Source organism: Schistocerca nitens, chromosome 6 (assembly GCF_023898315.1).
Source record: "Schistocerca nitens isolate TAMUIC-IGC-003100 chromosome 6, iqSchNite1.1, whole genome shotgun sequence".
Lineage (NCBI taxonomy): Eukaryota > Metazoa > Arthropoda > Insecta > Orthoptera > Acrididae > Schistocerca > Schistocerca nitens.
In genome coordinates, this window is record NC_064619.1 from 582327157 (window position 1) to 582351106 (window position 23950).

The 23950-nt window shown below is 41.3% G+C and overlaps 1 non-coding gene across 1 annotated transcript; it reads left to right on the top strand.

The window, feature by feature from the left end:
- The first annotated feature begins 1419 nt into the window (after positions 1–1419).
- LOC126191756 (U6 spliceosomal RNA) lies at positions 1420–1531 on the top strand. The gene has a single exon (XR_007538469.1). It is a non-coding gene; the product is annotated as a U6 spliceosomal RNA (small nuclear RNA).
- The last annotated feature ends 22419 nt before the right edge of the window (positions 1532–23950 follow it).

The following is a 23950-nucleotide window of genomic DNA, read 5'->3' on the forward strand; positions in this document are numbered from 1 at the left end:
TAGAGTTTTTTCAGAGTCTCACAGTACCTGTCAGCGTTAACTGTGGTCCTAGCGATTCAGCTCCGACGACGAAGTGGAAGAAGAGGTTCATAACTTTCTGAAGAGCATGGCGGCGAGCTGGTGTGACATGGGCATACAAAAACTGCCACGGCGTCTACAAAAATTCATCGACAGAAATGGTGATTATGTCGAAAAATAGCTAAATGTTCAAGCTGTCAACTGATGTAAACCATTGTAGAAATAAACAGGTCTATGTACTTATAAAAAAACAGGAGACCTTACTTTTGGGATTACCCTCGTATCTACACAAATATGCTCCCGAAATTTCATTACTCTGCATTAATTATTTCTTGGTGTTGGGATTCGTGTCCGTCGGTGTTCGTAAAGGATACTTACAACCGGAATTTATTTAGGAACAAAATTCAGGAAATGATAATGGATGAACAAGAAAGAAATAGAAAATACCCTCATAGCATCCAGTAGTTCGGCAATCCGAGGTCAGAGCATATGACATGAATGTGCCCGAAGAGGAAGAAGAAGACAAACAAGAAGAACTGATATACTGATTTAACGGGCTTTGTAAAAGGTCTGTCCGAATTATACCGTTGCGTCTGACAGAAAGAAATATATGTTTGCTACGTATTTTCTCTCTCTAAGTCTTATTTCGGTCAGATGCAACGGTAAGGTGGCACGCCCTTGAGCCCGTGCAACGCACGCATGTATAGGAACGGTGCTCACCGTAACCTGTAGACCAGATTCCTATCTCCTTAGCACGGCCAGCAGGCGCTCTGTAATTTCACAGCGCGTTGAGGGGACTCGAGTACTCTTGCAGCGCTTCTCAAATCAAGATTCAGTTTTTTGCTTTCAATTGAATAGCAGCGAAAGCAACACACCATGTGTTCAGGGTCGGCGGTAATCTCCGTATCTCAGCTAGACTCAGTTTGACCCTCCTAGCGTTGTAAATCATAGACGGTCCCGAAACAGGCCCACGGCTAAGCTTTTCTGTTCCCAGCAAAAAGTACACCTCGTATGATGAAGCTCCAAATGCGTTTTTTCAGATAACATTAGCCTCTTCTCTGATCAGAGTGAAAGTATTTAAGCAAATTTCACCTTCTGTGTTATGGACATAAAGCGACGACTCTTATTAATTTTTGATATTTCCCTCAATTTGACAGATTTGTAAGGTAAGGAATGAAAGGATTTAGTGTTACAGCTTCACGACTCCTCACTCGTCTCGTTGGATCGCAGTTCTCTATGGCTGTGAAATGAAGAAGACACAATGAAAAAATTAGAAGCTTCTGAAAAATAGCGTTACAGGAGTTTTCAACATCATATCGCTGGCTGTTCGCATCAGGAATGAAGACGTTCTGCGACAAGCGAAGAAGGAAAGAACTAGCTAATAAAGATCGTAATCAATCTGCATTCGCTTTGGCGGTACGTATACTAAAATTGAAAGGATACAGAGAAGATTAGGATGGCCCTGTGCAAGGATAATACGCAAAATATAATGTATCGAAGACAGCGAATGATTGATCGCTTCAATGGTTATTAAATAGATAGATAGGATTTAATTAATTTCTACTTCTTGAAATGTAAATTGCATATGAAAATCTGTGTAGAGACGAAAACAGTAACTCTTAAAGCTTAAGACGCAACTCAGTTGTTCGGTGTGTCCTCCACGCGATGCACGGCAAACATCTGTGTGGTAGCCGAATGCGTCCCATTCGAGAAGAATCATCTATCGTATTGCTGAGTTCAAAGCAGGTCTCATGCGGTTTCGCAGTTGGTCATACTTGTTGGTAGAGGTTGAGTGCAAACTGTCTGGTTTCCAAAGCCCCACAAGACAAAGTCATGCGGCGTGAGATCAGGAAATCTCAGTGGGAAAGAGTGAGAGTCATATCATTGAGCTGTTGATCGAAACTTTAGATCCTCTGCTTTCCAACTGTTTGCACATTTCTCACATCCAATGTACCTTTCATGAAATAAAAGTAATTAAATTGGGTCCATATTTCTAAATAACCCTTCAAAGAGTACCACTTTGTAAAAGCATTAATGCACGCGCAAATAACATTTGAGTAAGTTTCACACTGAATGTTATCAATTTTCAAATGTGCAACGCTGAATAATGCAAATATGACTCGTACAACCTTTATAAAGACTTGATAGAACCTTCTTAAACGCAAAGGGTTTGTTTACTGCAAACTATTTCCAAGTAACACTGATTGAATATTACGCATAACTGGTGCCTAAACAAAGGCCAAATCTGTACTGAGTATTAAGTTAATAGGCTTGATTCGTGACGAGAAATGTCCTTGTCGTTTGTTACAGATATCATTTAAAAATTCAAAGCACCGTCTCAGCAACTGCCTCAAGGCATCTTTACCCGATTTCTGAAAAATCTTATGAAAAATAAGCTGGTGCACTGGTAAACGTGTAGGAGCTCTAATTCTTAAACAAACTGGGCATGAAAATAGGGTTAGGTGCCATGATGCCATCTCGTATCATCATGAATGCGTGATTCTACAAGGGAGGACAAAAGAAACCTCTCTACTTCAATGAATGCGAGAACGAAAAATCTCAGAAAATTTCTATAATGTTGGGGTACAAATAATACAAAATTTGTAGCGCCTTAATACAGTATAGTTTACTAATAAATATGTCGCTTAATTAACCAACTATACCTGTAATGAAAGCTAAAAAATATTTCCAACTGGAACTGAACGTAGACACACACATGTAAACGTCGATTCTAGTACCTCACAAAGGAATTACAGAGCCCTGTAATACATCATCAGACAAACGAGTTGCAAAATTACACTACTGGCCGTTAAAATTGCTAAACCACAAAGATGACGTGGTACAGACGCGAAATTTAACCAACAGGAAGAAGATGCTGTGATATGCAAATTATTAGCTTTTCAGAGCATTCACACAAGGTTGGCGCCGGTGGCGACACCTACAACGTGCTGACATGAGGAAAGTTTCCAACCGATTTCTCATACACAAACAGCAGTTGACCGGCGTTGCCTGGTGAAACGTTGTTGTGATGCCTCGTGTAAGGAGGAGAAATGCGTACCATCACGTTTCCGACTTTGATAAAGGTCGGATTGTAGCCCATCGCGATTGCGGTTTATCGTATCGCGGCATTGCTGCTCGCGTTGGTCGAGATCCAAAGACTGTTAGCAGAATATGGAATCGGTGGGTTCAGGAGGGTAATACGGAACGCCGTGCTGGATCCCAACGGCCTCGTATCACTAGCAGTCGAGATGACAGGCATCTTATCCGCATGGCTGTAACAGCTCATGCAGCCACGTCTCGATCCCTGAGTCAACAGACGGGGCCGTTTGCAAGACAACAACCATCTGCACGAACAGTTCGACGACGTTTACAGCAGCATGGACTATCAGCTCGGAGACCATGACTGCGGTTACCCCTGATGCTGCATCACAGACAGGAGCGCCTGCGATGGTGTACTCAACGACGAACCTGGGTGCACGAATGGCAAAACGTCATTTTTTTGGATGAATCCAGGTTCTGTTTACAGCATCATGCTGGTCGCATCCGTGTTTGCTGAGCATCGCGCACATTGGAAGCGTATATTCGTCATCGTCATACTGGCGTATCAACCGGTGTGATGGTATGGGGTGCCATTGGTTACACGTCTCGGTCACCTCTTGTTCGCAATGACGGCACTTTGAACAGTGGACGTTACATTTCAGATGTGTTACGACCCGTGGCTCTACCCTTCAAACTGGATCTGAGCACTATGGGACTTAACTTCTGAGATCATAAGTCCCCTAGAACTTAGAACTACTTAAACCTAACTAACCTAAGGACATCACACTCATCCATGCCAGAGGCAGGATTCGAACCTGCGACCGTAGCGGTCTCGCGGTTCCAGACTGTAGTGCCTAGAACCGCTCGGCCACCTCAGCCGGCGCTCTACCCTTCAATCGATCCCTGAGAAACCCTACATTTCACCAGGATAATGCACGACCGCATGTTGCAGTTCCTGTACGGGCATTTCTGGATACAGAGACTGTTCGACTGCTGCTCTGGCCAGCACATTCTCCAGATCTCTCACCAATTGAAAATGTCTTGTCAATGGTGGCCGAGCAACTGGCTCGTCACAATACACCAGTCACTACTCTTGGTGAGCCGTGGTATCGTGTTGAAGCTGCATGGGCAGCTCTACCTGTACACGCTATCCAAGCTCTGTTTGACTCAATGCCCAGGCGTACCTAGGCCATTATTACGGCCAGATGTGGTTGTTCTGGGTACTGATTTCTCAGGATCTATGCACCCAAATTGCGTGAAAATGAAATCACATGTCAGTTCTAGTATAATATATTTGTCCAATGAATACATGTTTATCATCTGCATTTCTTATTGGTGTACCAATTTTAATGGCCAGTAGTGTACTTTAGATGAACTATGTACTTGAAACATGAGAACCATGAACGAAATGACATGAACGAAATGAATGAAATACGCAATTAGCGTTTGCAGTAAAGAGCGTGCTGAAACACCGAAACCTTCCCATTAACTACCCAGAACGCGATCCCACTTCGTTGTTCAGAGCATCTCGGAAAAAAGGGGTTTCGGCGGTTGGACTTCCCATTGGCTCGTACTGGCGCAAGTATTAGAGATCACAAAGATATGACATACGAACTGGTGCTATCATCTTTGCAACTTGTCTATCGACCATTGAGGAACGTTAAGCTCATAAACAAGTGAATTACGAAGCAGGTCGCAGCGCGTGGCTCCGACATGTTTCGCCCTGTATTGCACCAGTCTTGGCGGAAAATTGTGGTTGAAGGGATAACGGACGGGAAGAATCATCGAGATAAGCCTAGACATGACAATGTAAGGCAGATGGTTATGACGTGCGACGTGACAACTATCCCGAAATGAAGAGATTTAGTTGGCAAGCGATAGAACTGAAGAAGTACATGAAACTAACATTAGGTCGATGACCTAAATAACTGTTATTTGCAGGACTAAAATGAATGGTTATGTCTCAATCTTCAATCCCTTGGACACCATTCTATACCTAAAGGACAATACATGTAGTACCATGATTATTTCTCGCCCCCTGTCCTTCCTATTTTGTTTCAATCACGGATAGTCTACAGGAAGAGATAGCGTCAATATGCTTGTAATACGTTATAAATCCCATGATCTTTCGGAGGTAAGTAGTTCGTTTCACCACTGGTACTGGAACATAGGTTTTTTGGGACTGCTGAGAACAGAGATCTTGCGATGCACAATAGCGCTCTTGCAGCACCCCATCCTGAGTCACAAGCCTGTTGCAAAAATATTCCGTATCAGATTATCGACTGCTTAATATATTACAGCCTTTGACTAGTCGAGTGTAGGCATGCCTGCTAGCCTATACTTTTGGAGGTAGTGGGTACGGTCCAACCATAGGCCTGTGCTGGCTGTCTCGTGCCTTTGCGAGTCCAGTTAAACGGTGATCAAAGTATTCTGTTTCTGACCCTGTTATTGGCTTTTGGCTGTCTCGCTGCCCCCGCATTTTGATATGGTCGACTGGTGTGACAGCCTGTTGTGAATGCACTGAAGTTGCTTTCTGATGGTCATTCTCACGCAATGAGGTACTGTAATTGCGGTGAAATGGTAGCTTGTACTTGGGATATACACACATCAAAAAAAGTTTTGCATCACCTCGGTTCCGAGAGTTCCGGAACCTGTACAGGAAATTGGAATAGAGATTAACATAAACATCATATCCACCCTTTTTATTGCTCATTAAAAATATACATTGCTTATTGTACCACCATACAGCGAGACCTTCACAGGTAGTGGTCCAGACTGCTGTACACACTGGTACCTCTAATACCCAGTGGCACGTCCTCTTGCATTGATGCATGCCTGTATTCGACTGTTCCACTCCTCAAGGGCGATTCAACATAGATGCCTCAGAATGGTTGGTGGGTGACTTCGTCCATAAACAGCTGTTTTCAATCTGTCCCAGGCATGTTCGATAGGGTTCATATCTGGAGAACATGCTGGCCACTGTAGTCGAGCGATGTCGTTATCCTGAAGAAAGTCATTCACAAGATGTGCACGATGGGGGTGCGAATTGTCATCCATGAAGACCTGCAGAGGTGGTGGTCCAGACTGCTGTACACACCAGTACCTCTAATACCCAGTAGCACGTCCTCTTGCACTGATGTATGCCTGTATTCGTCGTGGCATACTATCCACAAGTTCATCAAGGCACAGTTGGTCCAGACTGTTCCACACCTCAAGGACAATTCAGCATAGATCCCTCAGAGTGGTTAGTGGGTTACTTCGTCCATAAACAGCTGTTTTCAATCTATCCCAGGCATGTTCCACAGGGTTCATGTCTGGAGAACATGCTGGCCACTCTAGTCGAGCGATGTCGTTATCCTGAAGGACGTCGTTCACAAGATGTGCATGATGGGGGCGCGAATTGTCGTCCATGAAGACGAATGCCTCGCCAATATGCTGCCGATATGGCTGCACTATCTGTCGGAGGATGGCATTCACGTATCGTACAGTCATTACGGCGCCTTCCATGACCACCAGCGGCCTACGTCGGCCCCACGTAATGCCACCCCAAAACTGTAGGGAACCTCCACCTTGCTGCAATCGCAGGACGGTGTCTCTAAGGCGTTCGGCCTGACCGGGTTGCCTCCAAACACGTCTCCGACGATTGTCTGGTTGAAGGCATATGCGGCACTAAGCGGTGAAGAGAACGTGATGCCAATCCTGAGCGGTCCATTAGGCAAGTTGTTGAGCCCATCTGTGTCGCGCTGCATGGTATCGTGGTTGTAAAGGTGGACCTCGCCATGGATGTCGGGGGAGAAGCTACGCATCATGCAACCTATTGTGCACAGTTTGAGTCGTAACACGACGTCCTGTGGCTCCACGAGAAGCATTATTCAACACGGTGGCGTTGATGTCAGGGTTCCTCCGAGCCATAATCCATGGGTAGCGGACATCCACTGTAGCAGTAGCCCTTGGGCTGTCTGAGAGATGCATGTCATCGACAGTTCCTGTCTCTCTGTATCTCCTCCATGTCCGAACAACATCGTTTTGGTTCACTCCGAGACGCCTGGACACTTCCCTTTCGAGAGCCCTTCCTGGCACAAAGTAGCAATGCGGGCGCGATCGAACTGCGGTATTGACCGTCTAGGCGTGATTGGACTACAGACAACACGAGCCTTGTAACTCCTTCCTGGTGGAATGACTGGAACTGATCGGCTGTCGGACTCCGTCTAATACACGCTTCTCATGCATGGTTGTCTACATCTTTGGGCGGGTTTAGTGACATCTCTGAACAGTCAAAGGGACTGTGTCTCTGATACAATATCCACAGTCAAAGTCTATCTTCAAGAGTTCTGGGAGCAGGGGTGATGCAAAACTTTTTTTGATGTGTGTATATAGCAGTGATCCGTCGCTTGCGATATCGCTGCAATCAGTCACTCGCCTCGGACCCGTCGCAGATGAGCGAAATTTCCAAGCAATTTAAACATGTATAACGAACGCCACTCGGCCACTACGTAGGGTAGTTATGCTAGGTAAAAAGAGCTGCTATGTTTAGCAACAATCGCAGTTGATCTCTGTATCCCCACTAGTACCGTACTTGGAAAAAATAAACAAAAAAAAAAAAAAAACGCGAACTAAAAGGCTTTTCTTGGGACTATACGTTGCCCTATCTGTAACATTTCATTTATTACTGACTCTAAATGGGTTGTGTGCATCTTTTTAGTCACTTAATATAACTCGTTTTTAGTTTATTATTCCTCAATTCCTTTTTCATTCATTGTCCTTTCTGTTTAACTGAAGTAGTTACAGCACCCAATTTGATTCGCAATCTGTAGAAACATTATCAATAGCGCCACTGTCGATTATCATAACTTTTGTTAGAAATTTTAGGCGTGACAGACTGATTATATGAAATGATATGGGATTTGAGCCTAGCTGTGTGATAGATTTGCCCTGAATATTTAAATTGCGGTGCCTGTACGTCATTCTGTTCAGAAGTTAAAAACTTTAGTATTACGTGTAACTGTTTCGTACATAACTCAAAATCATCAGATGAAGTGCAGTGTACCGTTATATTACTAGAAACACGCTTCTAAATGCTAATCACTGCAAAACCGGAAGATGTATAACTTCTAACAAATGGCAATTTCTCAGAGTAGCTCGTGGTCCCTGAATAAAAGTTAATTGGAACATGAAGATCTTACTTAGTGTGGGCAAAACGAAACGAAACCAAACTACAGAACTACGCTTAATAAGTAGAGAAACTGCTCGCAGCCATATCGCCACACACCGCTGCTGACCATTCGGCAGCCATATTGTGCACACGAGTCGTATGCGATACATCAGATTGCCTCGGATTTCCGTACAATCAGCGATACGCTATTTGGCGACAGACGTGCGATTTACAGAGCAACCAGCTGCGCATCCGACAGATCGCTGCGATGCGTCACTCGTGTGTGGGGCTCTTAAGAGTAAATACAAATCACGACCCGCCACTGTTCTCAACAATAGGAGAGTCCCCGTAGAGATCCGCAACGTTGCTCAACAACAGTCCGACAAGAAATGACCGGCGACCAACACGAATTCTTCCTTCCCCACTCAGCAAAAACTGAAGAAACCCATATACTGCAGTAACAGCACTGGGCAACGGTAGTAGGCAGGAGGTAAGCAGTCATTGAGCATCTAAGAGTTCTGTCAACATCTGAGTACTGTGCCACCTAGAACACAGACACCAAATCGACTGCACCTTTCTCCCGAGTGTATAACTTTTGTGTGTCGAAGCATACCTTATCCATGCGTCTACTATAACACATAATTCGTTTTTATAAGAATTTGTAACAAGTTGAAGATTGATTTCATTACATTTAGCTGTTTTTTGTGCCAGAAAACTAATTTTTCATTGAAGTAATAAGAGTCTCAAAACTATGGATATGAACCCTAGCAATAACAAGGCATTTTCCATTACCGAAGGGGGACAAGGGGGGAAAGAGGACGGTGGGGGTCGGGGGGAGAAGGGGGGGGGGAAATACTTTATGCCCACTCCCAAAAAAATAAATTAGTTAATTGTTGTACTATGTTAACGGCACATTTTTTAAAGACGTGTCAGTAGAGTGAAGACCCTGAAAATAACTGTTAGCACCATCTTAGGAGTCTCACCACATTTTCAGTGACGTGTACTACCGACTTTATGACCATCACAAAAAAAGTAAAAACAAATTTCATTCATTGCTCTTGAATTGTACTCTCAACATACTTTTTAAAGAGATACTGATGTGTAAGTAAATTCATGAACCTGGAATATTGAATACGACATTCATTGAGAAAAGTGACAAATTTTTGTATTAAAGTTACCTGAAAAATTAAAAACGTGTATGGAATCTGGTGGAAGAATTCATTAAAAACAATAAATATTTTCTTCAAAATTTTAAAACCAAAGTAAGTGACTATATTACAATATTATACAAAGGTGGGCATTAAGTCCACCCCCCACCCCACCCCCTCCTTTTGTATTATGAGGGGTAACGGAACGAAATGCGATTTGAAATGATTGTTTCTCCTGACGTATAATTAAATAAGGCGTCTCACTTTTTTTGACTTTGTGCCTCTACATTCGTATTCTCAATGCTACTTGGCTCCTCCTCTCCACGGTAGTACTGAATCGGTAGAGGTCTATGGAATTCGAACTGCTAATATTGATTCGTCTCGCTGCCAACTTCGGTGATCAGTCGGTAATGTGTGCAGTAGAACTAACAATATGGTCGTGAATACGTGATCCTGTAATTCATTTCAATGATAAATAATCTATAGCAGTAAGTATTACCTGTACATGACTTCTTACGACCTTGTGTTCCTGATCTGACACATCTAGCAGTTCTGAAATCGTTCACTCTCATCGATGTCTCCACATACGAGCTATTACCACCGAATTGAAACTTTTATTCTGAACTCTACTGAGTCGGAAATTTCTGTTATGGAAACTTTACTACTCGTATTTCTAGCAGCTCTGTTTTCGAACCCTATCTTGGGAACTCTAATCCATCCACTAAGAAAGTGTTTAGACTTAATTATCCACTATATAGCTAATAGAATTGTTGAAAATATCTGCAATTTCGGGACTATCTTTGATCAGTTTAGTATTTACCTACAAAGAATTTCCACCATTATACTGATTCCTTTTTCCTGCCAATTTGGCTTTAGGAACGCTAAAAGCACCAGAGTGATAATCCTGACTTGGCTCTTGCTAATGGAAGCAATATTTTTTTTTGGTAACGCCACCTCTGTATGAAAATCACTGGCTGTGCTGTGTGCAGTCTGTGGCTGCTTTGCATTGTTGTAATACTCGCCATTGTAGAGTTAGGCAGCTGGCTGTGAACAGCGCGTAGCGTTGGGCAGTTGGAGGTGAGCCGCCAGCAGTGGTGGATGTGGGGAGAGAGATGGCGGAGTTTTGTAATTTGTCATGAACTGCTATATATATGATGATATCAAGGTAAATACATTGTTTGTTCTCTATTAATATCTTTCATTTGCTAACTATCCCTATCAGTAGTTAGTGCCTTCCATAGTTTGAATCTTTTATTTAGCTGGCAGTAGTGGCGCTCGCTGTATTGCAGTAGCTTGAGCAGCGAAGATTTTTGTGAGGTAAGTGATTTGTGAAAGGTATAGTTTAATGTTAGTCAGGGCCATTCTTTTGTAGGGAATTTTGAAAGTCAGATTGCGTTGCGCTAAAAATATTGTGTGTCAGGTTAAGCACAGTCGAGTATATAATTTTTCAAAGGGGACATTTCATATGTCGACCCATAGCCTAGGATACCTCACTGGAATCTTCTGATTTTTTCTTGTAGTTTGTGTAATTAGTGTAGATTTTGTTTATTGCTAGCGCGTAATTGTATAGAAAATCTCCTTTGTAGTGGCAGTCTTTCATTGTTGTACAGTAAAACAGGTGTGGCACGCATGTAGATTTGCACCAAGTATTTCGCAGCTGCAATTAACTAGATATTATTTTCAGTGTTATGTTAATGTGTTCTCTTATTTTTGCTCTTCAAATTGTGCTTTTCTGTGTTGTCGTGTGAAATACTGTGACAATAATGGCGTGTGAAAAACGTAATACTAGGCTCCAAACTAAATTGAGAAATGACAGTGAATACGAAAGCAGTGTGTTAGCGCCGCAGAGTAATGAATTAACTAATGTTCAAAGTAGTAATTTGGTAATTGTGCATAGGGAAATGGAGCGGGCGGCAAACATTGGTGTAGACAGTGAAACAATTAGAGAACAGGGAAGCATTATCGATCGATCGGTCGGCAACAGCTCGCCTCAGGAATCCGAAATGACAGGAAACAATCTCGCAAATATTGTAGACTCAGGTTTTGGGTCCTCACCGTTTTCTCAAATGAGTCAAGACACATTTTCTGCTTGTCAAAATGTGAATGTTGCCGGTGCAACTTCACTGCCGAATAGCACTGAGGAACATGTTTCAGACACCAGTGCACTGTTATTACAATTAATGCAACAAATGGGACAAAAGCTTCAAAAGTTAGACATAATGGAACAAAATCTTCAAAAGTTAGACATAATGGAACAAAATCTTCAAAAGTTAGACACAGTGGAACAAAATCTTAAAAAGTTAGACACAATGGAACAACACCAGAGACAAACACAGCAACAGTTAGACGCAATGGAACAAAATCTTCAAAAGTTAGACACCACGCTTGAACAAACACGTGAGGATTTAACTAATGAGTTACATCACATTGAATCGAAATGTCAAAAAGTCTGTACGACGTAAAAACACAAATTTGTGAGCATTTCCAACCTATTTTTTCGCGTCATGAAAATGCTCTACAGAATCACGAAGCAGCCATAAAAGAACTGCAAACTACTGTTCATGAAAATCATGAGACCTTACAAGCTAAATTTGACTCAGTTGCATCTACCGATTCGGTTACGCAACTTGCAAAAACTTAGGAAAACTTGAAGGACACAGTAGATTCGATTTCAACACAAATGGACAATCTGAAACTTGGTTCAGAAAAACACACTGAGGAAATGTGTTCACTATCGGAGAAAGTAGCCGAACTTTCGGATCAGTTCACTAACTTATCTACGAAGGTAGATGATAATCTGAACGACACAAAACCGGTAGTCTTTAATGACACAGAAGAGAGCGAACAAATTAGGAAACTGAAACAAAATCTGAATCAAATTAATACGCAACACCAAAGAGAAATCCGCGAAGTACAAGATCAGCTGACACAGGTAATACAAGAATTACGTATTTCAGAGGACACTCGCACCCCAATACGGGAAGAGGGACATAGAAATACGGATCAACCACAAAATAATAACACAGGACACTTCGGAAATTATGAAAGAAATTGGCAAGGCACACCGAATTTTGAGATGGAACCGCCGACACGACGTAACAATGACCGATATGCTACTCGCCGACACGATGATTTAGACTATAAGCTGTTCATTACTACACGTAAATTCAAAACGTTTAAGAATTCTGCCAACGACATTCATCCACAAGCGTGGCTCCATCAATTCTCTCATTGTTTTCCTCCCAACTGGTTATTAGAACACAGATTAGAATTTATGTATGGCTACTTAGAGAATGAACCAGCTGTAAGAACGCGATCGGTAATTCACGATTGCCACAGTGAAGGAGAATTTTACCATGCCTTCCTCTCAGCATATTGGTCTCAAGCCACACAAGACCGAGTAAAACATAGCATCATAATGATGAAACGTTTCGAACAATCTGAATTTTCCAGTATTATGAAATATTTTGAAGACATGTTGCATAAGAATCAGTATCTTTCAAACCCATACAGCCCCTCAGAACTCATCCGCATTTGCTTAATCAAACTGCCTGAACATTTACGACATATTATTTTGGCAGGACGTTGCAAAGACGACATTGAAGCATTTCAAGGACTCTTACAAGAACTGGAAATTGACACTGACAATCGCGGAACGCACGAGCACAACAATTACAGATCACATCCGTCGCAATTCCGCGATGAAAGAAATAATAACTGGACGCGACAAGGCTATTCTCACAACACAAATCGTGACCAAAACAGACACCACCCGTATGACAACCACTGGCAGAGTAATAGTTACAGAGAAAGTTCGCATTTCCGTAGTAATGAATATGACAGAGACAATCATAGAAACAGACAATATGGTAACCAGAACTATTATTATCAAGGGAGACAGAATAACTTCAGACGCAACAGTTCAGAGCGCAGGTACGATTCAGGAAGAAATTCTCCACCACATGACCGACAAGAAAGAAACTATCGAATCTACCGACATGACGACAGACGATATGATCGTAACGACAGACCTGAATTGCATCAGAACTGGCGGGATTCAAACAGAGCTGGGCCCTCTCGGCAAGGCGAATTTGTAGAAGTTAGGTCTCCTAATCCCAATAACGGCGCGCGCCAACAAAGAGACAGACAATGACTCGCACAGCAGGCAGCCGCGTGCGCTCGCTGGCTCCGAGAAAAATAACATAAGACGCTAGCCTTGAGAAAAATTTTAGTATTCTTTACCGATGTATACAACATGATAATTGCTTTGAAGTTGAAACTCTGTGCACTGGGAAGAGTAAAAGTTTACACCACATTTCACATGTAAAACCGTTTATTGAAAAATAATCTGCTTTTTAACTTTGTCTTTGCCATATAACTTTTCACTTTACATTACTAGTATGCTTTGTAAGACTTAAGAAACTGTTAACATGCAACAATGTTTGAAGTTAAACATCCAGTCTAGAACCTAGGGAACATTTTTAAACAGAAATTACGAATGTATTGTTATAGTGAACAGACGACACAGTGTTGTATTTGTACATTGTTGCTTGTTAGCTGCACGATTACGTAACGACTATCAGGCGTAAATACTTATGACACATACTGGTACTGCTAATGAGATTTTAATGCAACATTTTGGTTTAGTTGAAAATACTTTCTGGGTTTAAAGTACTTTCTGTGAGATACCAGATGACACAGAGGTTAGTTTATGTGACAGCTACACGATTTTATCACGACACTACTAATGAGTGACAATTTACAATGTTGCTTTTGTGGTGTATCTGTTTTATATTTGCACAGTTTTCTGAATTCTTTTGGAAAGAAAAACATGTTTTATTAGTAACTTTTGTGGTATAGCTACAATGAGACAGCCTTTTCCGTAGCACAACAATACGTTACAGTACAGTACTTCCTTCATCACAACAATAAGCGTAATAACTACGATATCTACAAGCAAAGCATTTCACTTTTGTTTATCATCAGGTAAGTACATTGACTTCTGCAGAACTGAGCTTTCGGAGGACGATAATTACGACACTTCCACAGAATTATCTTACAGCAAGACGCACATTTAGCGCTATAGGACACGTATTTGAGTGATTAATTTTATACTTAAAACATTTATTTTTAAAGATTTTTGAATTACAAAGAAAGTTTCTGTGATACATTTAATTCCATTGCTGTAATTTGTAACACCTGAGGGTATAATTACATTTATCCTCAGGGGGGTACACGCTTACTTTGTGTACCATGTGTTTGGCACACACAAGGAGCCCTAGCTAATATGGTATTTGCTTACACAACTTTACACATCGGTACCATATTTCTCTAACACATAATTACACAGCTATCTGATTATTTGACAGAGATAAACATTTTTTTTTACTACATCAGTGACACATGTTTACGCAATTACACAGTTGGGTAACTTCACACTTATGAAATTGTATTTTGTCTGTACTTTGTGAACTGTTCATATTTTTGCGGACCCATTGTGATATTATGAGAGCTTTGAATGATATATTTGGTGTGGGATCATAATATTTAAAGTACATTTGAGGTAGATGACGCTATTGAAATGAGCAGAGAATTTTTTTAGGTTTTGAAATTATTGGAGGAAGCTACGACGATTTTGAGAATTGACTGAGATGTTATGATGTTATTTTTACGACGACGATGTGTATTATGCTGTTGAGGTATGTTTATGATCAATAAGCTGATGCTTTATAAGGAATGTGATTACGTGTTTATATGTGTATGAATAATGGATAGAAGTTAGGGACTCTTGACTTGTGAAAAAGGATGTTGGAAACCAAGAATCGTACTTTAAGAGTTATGAAATGTGTGTAAATGCGTGAATGTATCACAATGACGGCGAAAATTTCTTGGACACTGTTATATTCATAGGATTTTGTTTCTACACATTTGCAACGTAAATTCTCGACCTCTGAAATTTTTATATGAGACTGTCACTGTAGCGGAAACTGCCGTCGTAAATATTTCCGTAAGAAAGTTAAGTGACCACCTGCACGTGCGTCGTGGGCACACAGCTGTGTCAGACACCTGGAGAACAAGCCATTAGGGTGTGCCTTTCCCGAAGCACAGGTAGAAAAAAAAAAAGGGGAGGCCATTATCCTCGCTATTGACATTTTCTTGTTGAAAGCATACTGTGGAGCTCGTAATTTATGATATTTACTGAAATGCCTAATGAAATGACGAGAAATATTTTTACATCTGCACACCTGATTACGACAAGCGTCTTTCTACGAGAGTTGTGAGAATTTCTACCAACTTATGAAATGTCACATGACTATTGAATGATATTTTTATGCTTTGCCTTTCATAGTTGCTTATTTCATTTGATATCTAGTTTCCAGCTGTGTTGCAGCATGGGTTTTATAAAAAAAAAAAATTTCATTTTCTAATGTGAACACTTTCTGTCAACAGATCTATTAAATAATTATTTTATGACCCACATTCTTCGAAAAAGGAGCTCTTGGAAAGGAAAGAACAATAAGAAGGGACTAATAACAGGAACTGCATACATAATTTTCTTTTCAACTACTTGGTAATTTTTTTTCGTAGAGTAAGTTTTTTGTGATGCATCACTCTAGTGTTAAGATGCGACGTAAGTTTTAAACATGGCCATTTTTACTGTAATATTTTTTCTGCTTGAGCTATGTCATGTTTAGGTATAAGTTGCTGCTGTTTGCCAGGCATAGTGTTATTGAATTTGACTTTGTATTATACTGTTAAGCCAGTTTTACTAATGATTTATTTTTATTGTTTGCTGCACATTGCCTTAGATTAGTTGTAATATTACAATTGCTTTGCTAATTTCTTAATGCTGCTTGCTTCGCAAATCTGCGTTTTTTTTCATTGCTGTTTATATTAATTGTTTTATGTGATGCTGCATTGCCTCGTCCCTTGGTATATATATCTGAGCTCAGTAGATTTAAGTTAGCTTAAGAGGGGGTAGACTATATAAGAAACTAACTATGATGAATTGGAAGCAATGCATTAAGAAGGTATATGAAAAAGATTTGGGCCAAATGAGTATTGTACAATGAGAAATAATTATTTTGAGAGAAATATGAATAGAATACAGGAAGGAGGTTTAGCTAGGACCTTTTGGAAATAATGAAGAACGCAGGGAGATCTCCGAGAAGTAAAGAAAGTTTTGTTTGCAAAATACTGCAGTAAAACAAACCCTGTCCTTTCCTTTTATGTTATTCCTCTATGTGTTTGTGTACCCTTGTGTATTTGTTTTCTTCCTGTCTCTGTGTAGTTTCATAGATTTTTTTTTCTAATACTATTCACTATGATGAGGAATACTGTTATCCTCAAATATAATTGGTATTAATAATATGTTATTTAACTTGTAAATATGCTTAGATATTATTTATTCTGTTTTGCTTTAATGCTCATGTGTGAAGTTGATGTTTCAATAATTATTCTGATCTTTTATGTATTTACTTATGTCATAATTCCTGTAACATTGATGTATATGTTTATTTCTATTGTGTTGTAAAGCCTGTACTACAAATGTTATCTGTATTGTTATGTTCTTTAATGATGTATTTTGTACCTTTGTAATTGTACTCTCATGTTATAAAATGGTAATTGACAGCAGCTCATCAAATTAAGTAACTTGTAAGTTCCATTTCACTGCACACGTTTCTGTTGGTCATACTATATGGACAATATGTGAGAAGTAGGGACTGTTAGTGTTTGCACATGTGTTAATAATTCAGCAAGGGACTGGATAACAGCATTGCTGGTTCTAAGGACAATTCCAAAAACTTTGTGAGTGGACAAGTGGTGGTTTATGGACTTGCTATATTAGCCACAAGACTCTTCAATGGTGATTGTGCACCTGCACAGTCACAACAGATGGCTGCTGACCATCTCTACAAGGACTACAGTGGGTCTGCATCCTTGATGACCCACCAGTACCATTATCTCTACAAGGACTACAGTGGGTCTACCTCTTTGATGATCCATCAATACCATTATTTCCACAAGGACTGCAGTGGGTCTGCGCCTCTGGTGGCCCACCAATACCGTAATCTCTACCAGGACTACAGTGGGTCTGCTCTGTGATGACCTACCAAAAACGATATTCTTCAAAACTTCGATTGACTCCGCTGTGGGTTTGCTCTGTTGTGGCCCATTACCTGTCAGCATGTCAAGAGTCAGCACTGTCTTTCCGTTGGAAGGACAACACTACTTCTTCAAGACTGCATGGAAATCCACTACTTCAGTGTGCATTTTCTTTTACTGCTCAGACTTTGAGAAAAACACTGCTATTTTAATGTCATGAACGATCAGGACTGTCTTTATGGACTGTGAGAAAATTTGAGCTTTTGACCAACATTGTATCAATAAGTGTGTGCATTTGATTTCTTTGTTATTGTAATAATGAAAAATTTTTTCAAATCTGTATTGGGCACTGCCCAAACCAATTTGTAAAATTTTTTTGTGGGGAGCATGGGGGCTATGTAAGTAGGCTGTTTAGGTTTTTTTTTTTTTTTGGTAACGCCACCTCTGTATGAAAATCACTGGCTGTGCTGTGTGCAGTCTGTGGCTGCTTTGCATTGTTGTAATACTCGCCATTGTAGAGTTAGGCAGCTGGCTGTGAACAGCGCGTAGCGTTGGGCAGTTGGAGGTGAGCCGCCAGCAGTGGTGGATGTGGGGAGAGAGATGGCGGAGTTTTGTAATTTGTCATGAACTGCTATATATATGATGATATCAAGGTAAATACATTGTTTGTTCTCTATTAATATCTTTCATTTGCTAACTATCCCTATCAGTAGTTAGTGCCTTCCATAGTTTGAATCTTTTATTTAGCTGGCAGTAGTGGCGCTCGCTGTATTGCAGTAGCTTGAGCAGCGAAGATTTTTGTGAGGTAAGTGATTTGTGAAAGGTATAGTTTAATGTTAGTCAGGGCCATTCTTTTGTAGGGAATTTTGAAAGTCAGATTGCGTTGCGCTAAAAATATTCTGTGTCAGGTTAAGCACAGCCGAGTATAAATTGTTTAAAGGGGAAGTTTCAACATGTTCAAAAATGTGTGTGAATTCTTATGGGACTTAACTGCTAAGGTTATCAGTACCTAAGCTTACACACTGTTGTTGTTGTTGTTGTGGTCTTCAGTCCTGCGACTGGTTTGATGCAGCTCTCCATGCTACTCTATCCTGTGCAAGCTTCTTCATCTCCCAGTACCTACTGCAACCTACATCCTTCTGAATCTGCTTAGTGTATTCATCTCTTGGTCTCCCTCTACGATTTTTACCCTCCACGCTACCCTCCAATGCTAAATTTGTGATCCCTTGATGCCTCAGAACAAGTCCTACCAACCGGTCTCTTCTTCTCGTCAAGTTGTGCCACAAATTCCTCTTTTCCCCAATTCTATTCAATACCTCCTCATTGGTTATGTGAACTACCCATCTAATTTTCAGCATTCTTCTGTAGCACCACATTTCGAAAGCTTCTATGCTCTTCCTGTCCAAACTATTTATCGTCCATGTCTCACTTCCATACATGGCTACACTCCATACAAATACTTTCAGAAACGACTTCCTGACACTTAAATCTATACTCGATGCTAACAAATTTCTCTTCTTCAGAAACGCTTTCCTTGCCATTGCCAATCTACATTTTATATCTTCTCTACTTCGAACATCATCAGTTATTTTGCTCCCCAAATAACAAAACTCCTTTACTACTTTAAGTGCCTCATTTCCTAATCTAATTCCCTCAGAATCACCCGACTTAATTCGGCTACATTCCATAATCCTCGTTTTGCTTTTGTTGATGTTCATCTTATATCATCCTTTCAAGACATTGTCCATTCCGTTCAACTGCTCTTCCAAGTCCTTTGCTGTCTCTGACAGAATTACAATGTCATCGGCGAACCTCAAAGTTTTCATTTCTTCTCCATGGATTTTAATACCTACTCCGAATTTTTCTTTTGTTTCCTTTACTGCTTGCTCAATATACAGATTGAATAACATTGCGGAGAGGCTACAACCCTGTCTCACTCCCTTCTCAACCACTGCTTCCCTTTCATGCCCCTTGACTCTTATAACCGCCATCTGCTTTCTGTACAAATTGTAAATGGTCCTTCGCTCCCTGTATTTTACCCCTGCCACCTTTAGAATTTGAAAGAGAGTGTTCCAGTCAAAATTGTCAAAAGCTTTCTCTAAGTCTACAAATGCTAGAAACGTATGTTTGCCTTTCCTTAATCTTTCTTCTAAGATAAGTCGTAGGGTCAGTATTGCCTCACATGTTCATATACTTCTACGGAATCCAAACTGATCTTCCCCAACGTCGGCTTCTATCAGTGTTTCCATTCGTCTGTAAAGTATTCGTGTTAGTATTTTGCAGCTGTGACTTATTAAACTGATAGTTCGGTTATTTTCACATCTGTCAACACCTGCTTTCTTTGGGATTGGAATTATTATATGCTTCTTGAAGACTGAGGGTACTTCGCCTGTCTCATACATCTTGCTCACCAGATGGTAGAGTTTTGTCAGGACTGGCTCTCCCAAGGCCGTCAGTAGTTCTAATGGAATGTTGTCTACTCCCGGGGCCTTGTTTCGGCTCAGGTCTTTCAGCGCTCTGTCAAACTCTCCACGCAGTATCGTATCTCCCATTTCCTCTTCATCTACATTCTCTTCCATTTCTATAATATTGTCCTAAAGTACATCGCCCTTGTATAGACCCTCTATATACTCCTTCCACCTTTCTGCTTTCCCTTCTTTGCTTAGAACTGGGTTTCCATCTGAGCTCTTGACATTCATACAAGTGGTTCTCTTTTTTCCAAACGTCTCTTTAATTTTCCTGTAGGCAGTATCTATCTTACCCCAAGTGAGATAAGCCTCTACATCCTTACATTTGTCCTCTAGCCATCTTTGTTTAGCCATTTTGCACTTCCTGTCGATCTCACTTTTGAGACGTTTGTATTCCTTTTTGCCTGCTTCATTTACTGCATTTTTATCTTTCCTCCTTTCATCAATTAAATTCAATATTTCTTCTGTTGCCCAAGGATTTCTACTAGCCATCGTCTTTTTACTTACTTGATCCTCTGCTGCCTTCACTACTTCATCCCTGAGCTACCCATTCTTCTTCTAGTGTACTTCTTTCCCCCACTGTTGTCAATTGTTCCCTTATGCTCTCCCTGAAACTCTGTACAACCTCTGGTTCTTTCAGTTTATCCAGGTCCCATCTCCTTAAATTCCCACCTTTTTGCAGTTTCTTCAATTTTAATCTACAGTTCATAACCAATAGATTGTGGTCAGAGTCCACATCTGCCCCTGTAAAAGTCTTACAATTTAAAACCTGGTTCCTAAATCTCTGTCTTACCATTATATAATCTATCTGATACCTTTTAGTATCTCCGGGATTCTTCCACGTATACAATCTTCTTTTATGATTCTTGAACCAAGTGTTAGCTATGATTAAGTTTCGCTCTGTGCAAAACTCTACCAGACGGCTTCCTCTTTCATATCTTACCCCCAATCCATATTCACCTACTATGTTTCCTTCTGTCCCTTTTCCTACACTCAAATTCCAGTCACCCATGACTAATAAATTTTCGTCTCCCTTCACTATCCGAATAATTTCTTTTATTTCATCATACATTTCATCAATTTCTTCATCATCTGCAGAGCTAGTTAGCATATAAACTTATACTACTGTAGTAGGCGTGGGCTTCGTCTCTATCTTGGCCACAATAATGTGTTCACTATGCTGTTTGTAGTAGCTTACCCGCACGCCTATTTTTTTATTCATTATTAAACCTACTCCTGCTTTACCTCTATTTGATTATATATTTATAACCCTGTATTCACCTGACCAAAAGTCTTGTTCCTCCTGCCACCGAACTTCGCTAATTCCCACTATATCTAACTTTAACCTATCCATTTTCCTTTTTAAATTTTCTAACCTACCTGCTCGATTAAGGGATCTGAAATTCCACGCTCCGATCCGTAGAACGTCAGTTTTCTTTCTCCTGATAACAACGTCCTCTTGAGTAGTCCCCGCCCGGAGTTCCTAATGGGGGACTGTTTTACCTCCGGAATATTTTACCCAAGAGGACGCCATCATCATTTAACCATACAGTAAAGCTGCATGCCCTCGGGAAAAATTACGGCTGTAGTTTCCTCTTGCTTTCAGCCGTTCGCAGTACCAGCACAGCAGGATTTTGGCTGGCGTTTTTCGTTGCGACGGAATCTTCTCTCAGAATTCCAGTCACCAACTTTCTCCTCCGAATGCGAAAATATTTTGTTGACACCGACTTACATAGGGAGGAACGATCACCACGATAAAATAAGGGAAATCAGAGCTCGTACGGAAAGATAGAGGTGTTCATTCATTCCGTGCGCTATACAGATGGGAATACTAGAGAATTGTGAAGGTGGTTCGATGAACCCTCTGCCAGGCACTTAAATGTGAGTTGCAGAGTATCCATGTAGATGTGGATGTAGAAATGAGGCATGTGAGAACACATACTCTGCCTGATAGAAAAGTGAAGGAGACAGACGGGGAGAAGGAAACAAATGAAAGTTCACAGACTGAGCAGCTATGTGGTGTTTTTACAGTGGTTACAAAATCGAGTCAAATATAGAAAGAACTTGGCAGTATGAGCCCACTTATCAGCATCATGTTGCCTGATTCTGGCTTGGATGGACGCACTTATTCAATTGGGAACTGTGTCATAAAAACGTTCAATCTGCTCCTTTACACAGAGGTGACTAAAGTCGTGAGATACCGCCTGATATCGTGTCGGACCTCTTAGCGTAGCGCGGAAACTCAACGTGACTGAAAAAATCATTGAAACTCCCTCCAGAAGTATTGAACGATGCTGTCTTTACAGCCGTTAATAATTGCGGAAGTGTTGCTGATGCTCGATTTTGTGCACGTACTGACCTCTCGATAATGTCCCATAAATGTTCGATGGGATCCATGTCAGGCGATCTGTGTGGCCGGAATATTATCTGGATTCGCTTTTAGCAAAAGCACTCGCGTCGGTCGACTGCTGCCATAGACCATTAACGCCAAATTCGTTGTACTGTCCTAACGCATACGTTCGTCGTACGTACCACATTGATTTCTGCACGCAGTGTTGCTTGTCTGATATCACTGACAACGCTACGCAAACGGCGCTGCTCTCGGTCGTTAACTGAAGGCCGTCGACCAGTGCGTTGCTCCTGGTGAGAGGTAATGCCTGAAATTTGGTATTCTCGGCACACTCCTGACACAGTGGATGTCCCAGTACAGAAATCCCTAAAGATTTCCGAAACTGATGATGATGTTTGGTTTTTGGGGCGCTTAACTGCTCGTTCATCAGCACCCATACAAAGTCCCAATTTTTACACAGTCCAGTTTTTTCAGAATCCAATCTAGCCACTGTCACGAATGATGATGATAAAATGATGACGACAACACAAACACACAGACCCCAGGCAGAGAAATCCTCAACCCAGCTGGCAATCGAACCCAGGACCCCAAAATCCAGAGGCAGCAACACTAGCCATTTTTGTTTTTTTCCTTTCATTTTGTTCGGTATTGTTCGTTGCGTTTGGTCTGGGCGGACGTCACAAGACTTCCGTTCAAGTTGATCCTTGATTCCCTTACTCTGTTTTTTTATTACAGAGGGCGAGCAGCCCTCTGACCGAACACGCTGAGCAATCGTGCCAGCATTTGGAGCTGAGCCAGAGATTCCTTTCCAGATTTTCTACGCGCACCATGCAGAAGCGCGGAGGCTGCCGGCTCCTGTGGTCAGTGCCTCCTGACACTAGACCACGAGCTGCGGACATTTCCGAAACTGAATGTTCCACGCGTCTAGTGCCAACTGCCAGTTGAGCCGTGGTGCGCCTTTTCTGGCACACCAGCTCTTTGGCACGACTCTATCGATTACCCGGCTGTACTAGGATCTTGGCCCCTGTTGTGATCTCGCAGGTGTTTCGCGCTCCCGGCAGTTGGTGTTGAAGTAGCTACGGGGCGCAAGGACGTGCCTGAGTGGACGAAAGAGGAAAACAGCTGTTCGTCGCGTTGCCTTGGTGCCTGTTTTGTCAGAGAGACCGATCCCTGGAGACCATCTCGAAAAACGCTCTCCATCGAAGGTGTAAGTGATTTTGATGCCTTCGTTTCGTTGAACCATTTGCGTTGCAGCGAGTGTACTTGTTGCTTGGTTCCCCTAATGTAAGTAAGAGCGGCCGGCGAAGTGTGTAACCGCACGGAGACCAGCAGTTGCTACTTCCTTTTAAAAATCCGCTGGTTGGATTACTATGAGGAAGCTGATTTGCACGAAGGTGTGTGTGTTATATTTTTGGTTTTTGGGACAGTATCCAGAAGTTTATGTATTGTCTGTATGAGATTTTCAGTGTATTTTGATTGCCATCAAGTCGACGTCCGTTGTCTATTGCTGTAAAATTTGGGTTACTTACATACGTGCATTTATTTGAAAGCACTAACTCAGTTGGTAGTAAAGACTCGTATTCTGTAAAGCTAGTCATTCGTACGTAGTTCCTTTATATACGTGCATTTATTTGAATACGCTCATTCAGTATTAGCGCAATTACTTCTT